General features: G+C 48.3%; 1 protein-coding gene across 1 annotated transcript in view; it reads left to right on the top strand.

Moving 5' to 3' along the window:
• mcf2l2 (MCF.2 cell line derived transforming sequence-like 2) overlaps window positions 1-6,721 on the top strand; it is a 334,271-nt gene that overhangs the window by 208,316 nt on the left and 119,234 nt on the right. The gene's annotated exons all lie outside the window — the stretch shown is intronic.

The following is a 6,721-nucleotide window of genomic DNA, read 5'->3' as shown; positions in this document are numbered from 1 at the left end:
TAAGTTAACTTCCTTATATCCTCTGACAAAATCAAAGAAGTTTTCTTTGGTACCTTTCGGTGCTTTTATTCTAATCAAAAAAAGCCAATTCAAATAAAGTCCAATCATGGTCCCCACATGAGGAACAAACCAGATCCAAGCTGACAGGGGATTGCAGCCCACCTTGGACTCGATCAAACCAGACCCAAACCGGCAGGATGAGGCATTAAAGCCCCTCCCGGGCTTGATCTCTGCTTCACCTTAGCCAAAAAGCCGAGATGGCTTTGAAAACTTGCATCAGGTTTGTGAGAGATGACATTTGCTGCTTGTTTTTAAACTTTTGGGTGTTGTAAGCTGTTTTGAAGTTGCCCAAGTCTTAAAGCGCATCAAGGTAGATAAATCCCCAGGACTTGATGAAATGTATCCCAGGACATTGTGGGAGGCTAGGGAGGAAATTGCAAGTCCCCTAGCCGAGATATTTGAACCATTGATAGTCATGGGTCAGGTAAAGCCTCGGTTTAACCTCATTGGCTACTCTGACCCTTTACTCTATCCTAGCTTGGGCAAACCATGATCACACACCCCAAGTGCAATGGGCTAGGCTCGAGCCCTGCCTGATTATGGTTTCACCCCAGCCAGGTTATTGCCATAAATTCAGATCAGTGTGGCGTCCAATGAATCCAAGTCCAATATGGCTTTGTCTGGCAGGATTCTCTTCTTTGCCCAAGAAGGGACTTTCTGAAGGAGAGTGATGAGCGATGGTGGTTAGAATTATCTGCATGTGACCAGCAGCAATTATATCAGACAGCAAATGGTCCCTTTTGAAAAAACAGAATTTAAACAAGAGAATATGGAAGAGGGGCAGATTTTTAAGATTTTTGTACTTCATCCCTTGTTGGCATGACAATTTAGGTAGCTTTTCTGCTACATTTTTCTTCACAGCCTTGCTGCTGGCTCAGACTATCAGGCTATGGTATGGCCTTGTCCTCACCAGCCAGCCCTCCTCAGCCCTGCCCTGTTGTCAAGTTGCTCCTGCTGCTGCTCCCCTCAATGATCATGGCTCGGCTCACTGCTAGCTCAGGCTGCCTGCCTGGCTATCTGACCTCTTGCCTCACCCTCAGTTGCCCACCCACCTCAGCCCAGGCCTGGGGTCAAGTCACCCCATTGCTCCCCTCGATGATAGCCAGCGCCTTCTCCTCGGCCCTCACATCTCACCTCAAGCTCGACGACCTTGCTGTGCTGGCTCAGGCTGCTTGCCTGGTTATCTGACCTCGCCTCACTCTCAGTTGGTCAGCCTCCTCATCAGTGGCCTGGGGGACAAGTTGCCCTATTGCTCCCCTCGATGATAGCTGTCATCTCCTCCCTGGCCCTCGCATCCCTCGAGGTCAATGACCCTGCCTGGCTATCTGGCCTCCTCAGCCCTGGATCAGAAACTTGACTGCTGCTTTTTTATAAACACTTTTAAGGAGATCTTCACTACTGCTCTCTCTCCCCCCTTGTCATCTTCACACCTCAACAACTTTAGACAGTGTTGTCCTGCTGTAAGGGGCCTCGACCAACCAGAGCTCAATGTTGCTCTGCATTGTCTACTGATAGGTTCAAGAAATACAAATGAGCCTATCAGCAAATTCTGAGCTATCAGTCTCTGATTGGTGTCTCCATAGCCACCGGCTAGCATCATCTATTGGCTGGGCCCTTTGCCTAGGCACAATGTGTTTCATTGTAAATCCACCTCTGACAGAAAGCTAGAGTTGGAGAACACAAAGTTCTAATGGGATGCAGGATGTTTCAGAAATTAGAATGGTGAAGCTGTGAAGGAATTTGAACTCAAGGGTAAGAATTTTAAATTGGAGATTTTGGGGGACCGGGAGCCACTGTAGGTCAGCAAGCATAGATATGAAGGGTGAGAGCGATAGTAGAGATTATGATATAGGGAGCAGAGTTTTGGATGCGCTGAAGTATATGCAGGATGGAGGAATGGAGCCCAATCAGGTGAGAGTTGGAATAGTCTGGTGGTTCAATATCTCATCAGAATTACAGCAACTCGAGAGCACAATAATCTTTCAGTACTATACTCATGTTTCAGTCTGGATATTGGGCTCAAGTCTCTGGAGTGGAGATTAAAAGCCCTGCTGGCTCAGAGATGACTAGTATCGCCAAATCAAAGTTGACATGAAGCTACAACTTGTTCTTGGCAGCAGAATAATTCTGAAATGTGTTGTGTATTGAACACTGCGTTGTGTGTTTTGTCCACTTAAGGCTTTTTTTTATTCCTGGGATATGGGCATCACTGACAAGGCCAGTATTTGTTTCCCATCCCTCATTTGTCCCTGAAACATTTTGCTGGGCTATATCAGAGGGCATTAACAGTCAGCCATATTGCTGTGGGTCTTGAGTCACATTTAGGCCAGACGAGGTAAGGATGGAGATTTTCTTCTCTGAAGGACATCAATGAACGATATGATTTTTTTTTACAACAAGCGATGATAGTTGCCATGGTGACCATTACTAAGATTAGTTTTGTCTTCCAGATTTATTAACTGAATGCAAATTCCACTAGTTGCTATAGTGGGATTTGAACCTGTCTCCCCAAAGCACTAGCCTCGACCTCTGCATTACCAGTCCAATGGCATTACCACGCTGCCATTACATTTCCCCGTAACACATGTACCAGCAGAGGGAGTCTGGAAAGAAAATAAAGGAATCCATGTTTTGTAAGCATGTGCTGCCGTTCTGATTCATATTGAATCTTGCTAAATCTTACATTTCTTCCCAAGAACTACACAAAACTCCTTTCAGAAATATTCAAACATCATAAAAAATTCAGTTAAATTGTAGATCAGAAGATTCTTTGCATCTCCATTCCAGCTGGCATCTTCATATCCTATCACCGCCACACTGCTTGATATGTTTCTAATATATTCCTCCAAAGTTGAAAGATGAAGGTGTGAGAAGTCATGAGAAAACCAGTGTCCTGATCAATCCTGTTCTGGACTTGGGCAACTTCAAAACTGCTTACAACACCCAAAAGTTTAAAAACAAGCAGCAAATGTCATCTCTCACAAACCTGCTGCAATAGGTGTTGATAATACTGGGAGAAGGTATTGCAGGAGTGAGCAGGAAGAAACTGTTGAGGTCTGGGCTGAAGGGTCATAACAGATCAGGTGGTTGGGACTTGTGAGTAAGTAAGCAGAGGGATGGGAGCTGGAGCTTGAGAGAAGACAAGTAGAAATGTGATGAGGGCAAGCCTGTGTGGGAGTATTTTCAAATGGACACATGGTGAGCGATTCTCACAAAAAAATTCTAAATGTTGAATTCACGTAAAAACAGGGGTAAATCCCACTGTTTTTTTCAGCAAGAGTTTCAAAATGGATCTCCCACATTCTATGCACTGCAGAGTGCCCTAGCGTGAATCATGTGAAAATTCAGTGGACGGGGTCTAGTCCCGTTGGCGAGGCCGGCAGCATAGTGCTGAGCGGGCCACTGCGCATGTGCCAATCTATCAGTGCTGGGATCGGAGCATGCGTAGTGGCCCCGCATTGCCAGCTTCCCAATCGCTGGCCTGCTGAATCGCTGACCTGCTGAATCGCTGGCCAGCCCCGCGACTCCTCATCGTGGCCCTCCGACTCCCCCACAGCCCAAGCGTTGGCCCCATGGATGTGTCCGGACCAGCCTCGACCTCACCCGACTGTGGCCTGCCTCGATCTCCATCCCCCACCCCTATAGCCCCAATCTCCTGATCCCCTCCCCCTGGGGGTGGGGGGGGGGGGGGTGGTTGAGGCTACCAACCAGCAGCCTCAACCACCCCCCCACCTCCTGCAGTCCCGACACTACACTGGCAGTCCCGACCCCCACACCGCAGTCCCGACAGCTCCCGGCAGGCTGACACCCATCCCCCCACCCCCACCCCCATCCCAATGCTCAGCCCCGATCACTGGCCTCTCTCCCTCTGTCACTGACCCAGTGCAGAGTGGCAGCGGGACCCCCCCCACCTCACCGATCACCCCCCTCAGAGATCTCACCCCATATTAGGCCGTGCCCCCATCAGGCCCTGCCCCCTTGGCACTGCCCACTGCCTGGTGGGCAGTGCCAAGGTGCCCCCAGGCTGTCACTGCCAAGGTGGCAATGCCCAGGGGGCACCACCCATCCCCTGCCCCTCTGGGAGTGGACCCAATGGCCCCCCCTTCACTCCAGTGGGGTTAGGCCGCCAGCTAGCTGCAAGTTGGTAGGGAGCTATTGTAAACCCCGCCGGAGTGAAATACTCCTGGCGGGGTGGGGAAGAGGCTAGCAGGCCCGAATATTGCAGTCCTGGGCCCGCTAATGATATTTAAATTGTATTTAAATACTTGTTTAAATAATTTATGCAGCTCTGTGCCAATTTCTGACATGGAGCTGACAGCGCCGCAAATCCGGCTGACAGAGACTTGTGGAGGCTGTGGCACCCAATGAGAAGCCCGCTAAATGGTCTCCGCTTGGGTCTCCCAATCCACTGTGCTGCTAAAGCAGCGGCTGGGAGAATCGCCCCCATAGAGTGGCTGTGGGCATTGGAAATTTCAATGTTGGTGTCTTGTCAAGCAATTGTGAGATTATGGGATCTGGTAGTGGAACAAACAGCTCTGGGATCACTTGGAAGGTAGGCTTGAGGGCACTCAGGATATGGACACAGGGACAGCAAAGGTAAATTTAAGAGCTATTTGTGAGAACATTTGCAGTGAGCGTGGGGACTAGGAATTTTCAGGGTGGGCATGGACGTTGGGAGAACTCATTGAGTGTGAACCTTGGAAGTTTTTGCAATAAATGTGTGAGTGAAAGAGAAACAGTTGTGCTTGGGAGGATTTGATGAAATTTAGGGCCTGCTATTATTATAAAGGAAGTGAAGCCAAAACAGCCAGGTAGGGCGAAATGGAGAGAAAAAGAAGGACCCTGGTCATTTGGGTGAGGAGCAGTCAGGCAGAAGAAACAGGGAACAGAGTAATGCAACTATGGGGGGAGCAGGCAAAAAGGGGGAGGAAGGCTTGAAGTTACCCAAGGTAAAAGCACTTCAGAGATGAGCAGCAGGGTGTGAAGTTGTTTGGAAAGAAAGCATTCAAAATCAGGGGATCAGGGGTTGTGGGGAAAAGTAAGGAGAATGGGGATGAGAAAAATATCAGCCATGATTGAATGGTGGAGCAGACTCGATGGGCCGAGTGGCCTAATTCTGCTCCTATGTCTTATGGTCCTATAAAAGATAGGAACAGGCCCTGGAGTTAGCCATTAGGTGTAAGATCATGACTGCAAAGCTCATACACTCACAAAGGCTGAGTAAAGTCACTTTACCTCACTTTGCACAAATGTCTTTCCAACTCAGTGCAACCGGTTTATTCAGAGTGCTTCGGTCTATGTGACTTGGAAGTCAATTATTTAGCTACTAACATTTTTCCAAGTATTTTGGTTATCAGAACAAGAGGGAATGGGGACTCAGAGTGGGAGCAACCAGAGAAACACAGAGTTCAAAACCAATCAGGAATGGAAAGGAATAGTACTTTGGCGAAGGATGGCTATAGAGGGAGAGACTGAGGTTGCAGTGCAAATGTAAATATTTGTCCCTGATAACTACATGATGATCATGCATGCATAGTCACATAGTTAAGATGGAGCAATAGGTCTCATCTTCTGAAATTAGCTTCAGAGGCTGATTTGCAATGGACATTCTGATTTGTCATGAGGTGGGAGACGAATGAGGTGTGTTGGTGTTATGGGTGTTGCATTACTGCAGCAGCTCAGTAAGATGGCTGACCATTACCTTCTCATGGCCAATACATGCTGGCTTTGCTAATAATGCCCATACTAAGAATGCTTATTTTTCACAAACTTGCATGTTTCCACCTGTTCCAAGCAAAAGTACTCTGCTGCTCCCTTTAGGGAAATCCCTGGAAATGCATTAGGAAATATGCATAACTGAGGACAGAAGAGAGAAAATTGGCCCTAATGTGTTGCTTACAGGTATACCAAGGAAAGCCTGAAAGTGTTAGAGGAGGAAGAAGTAAAGAGACATGGAGAGGGAATTCCAGCCCTTAGGGCCTAGGATACTGAAGGCATGGTATTCCATGATGGAGCAATTTAAATTGGCTGGTCAAAATTAGATGTGCGAAGATATCTGTGAGAGTTGTGGGGCTTCTGGAGGTCCAGATATAGTGAGAGAAGAGGGATAAGAAAGCAAAGATGAGAATTTTAAAATCAAGAACGTGCTTGACCAGGAATCAATGTGAGTCAGCAAGCACAACAGGTTTATCTCACCATATCTCACAGTTTATCTAGCACTTGATGCAAAAACAATCTGCAGGCGTGGCCCATGCCATCACACTGGTGGGGCAGGGCAGGAATCTCTGATAAAAAACAAAGCACTCCCCCGTCCACATCCATGGAACCTCCCTGCCCCCGCACCCCCCACCCCCTCACATACACACACACACACACAAGGGGAACACCCCATCCCATAGATATGACAGCCCCCCCAATGGAGCTCCCCAGTGGGTCTCCCCCTTGACATTACCCCCAGCACTGCCCCCTGGCAGTAGTGTCAGGAGACAGTGCCAGAGGACAGTGCCAGGGTACTGCCTGGGCATTTCCCTCCCCCCCTGGGGGCTATAGTTACCAGTGCACTCCCAGTGGGTTCCCTTTGCCTGGTTGAAGTTTTAGAAAACCTGTTGTATTCCTCGCTGACATAAGAGGGATAATGCAGTGGGAAAGCATGCTAATTATA

The sequence above is a fragment of the Mustelus asterias genome, chromosome 3 (genome assembly GCF_964213995.1).
Source record: "Mustelus asterias chromosome 3, sMusAst1.hap1.1, whole genome shotgun sequence".
Taxonomy (NCBI): Eukaryota; Metazoa; Chordata; class Chondrichthyes; order Carcharhiniformes; family Triakidae; genus Mustelus; species Mustelus asterias.
This window is presented reverse-complemented; position numbering and strand designations above follow the sequence as displayed.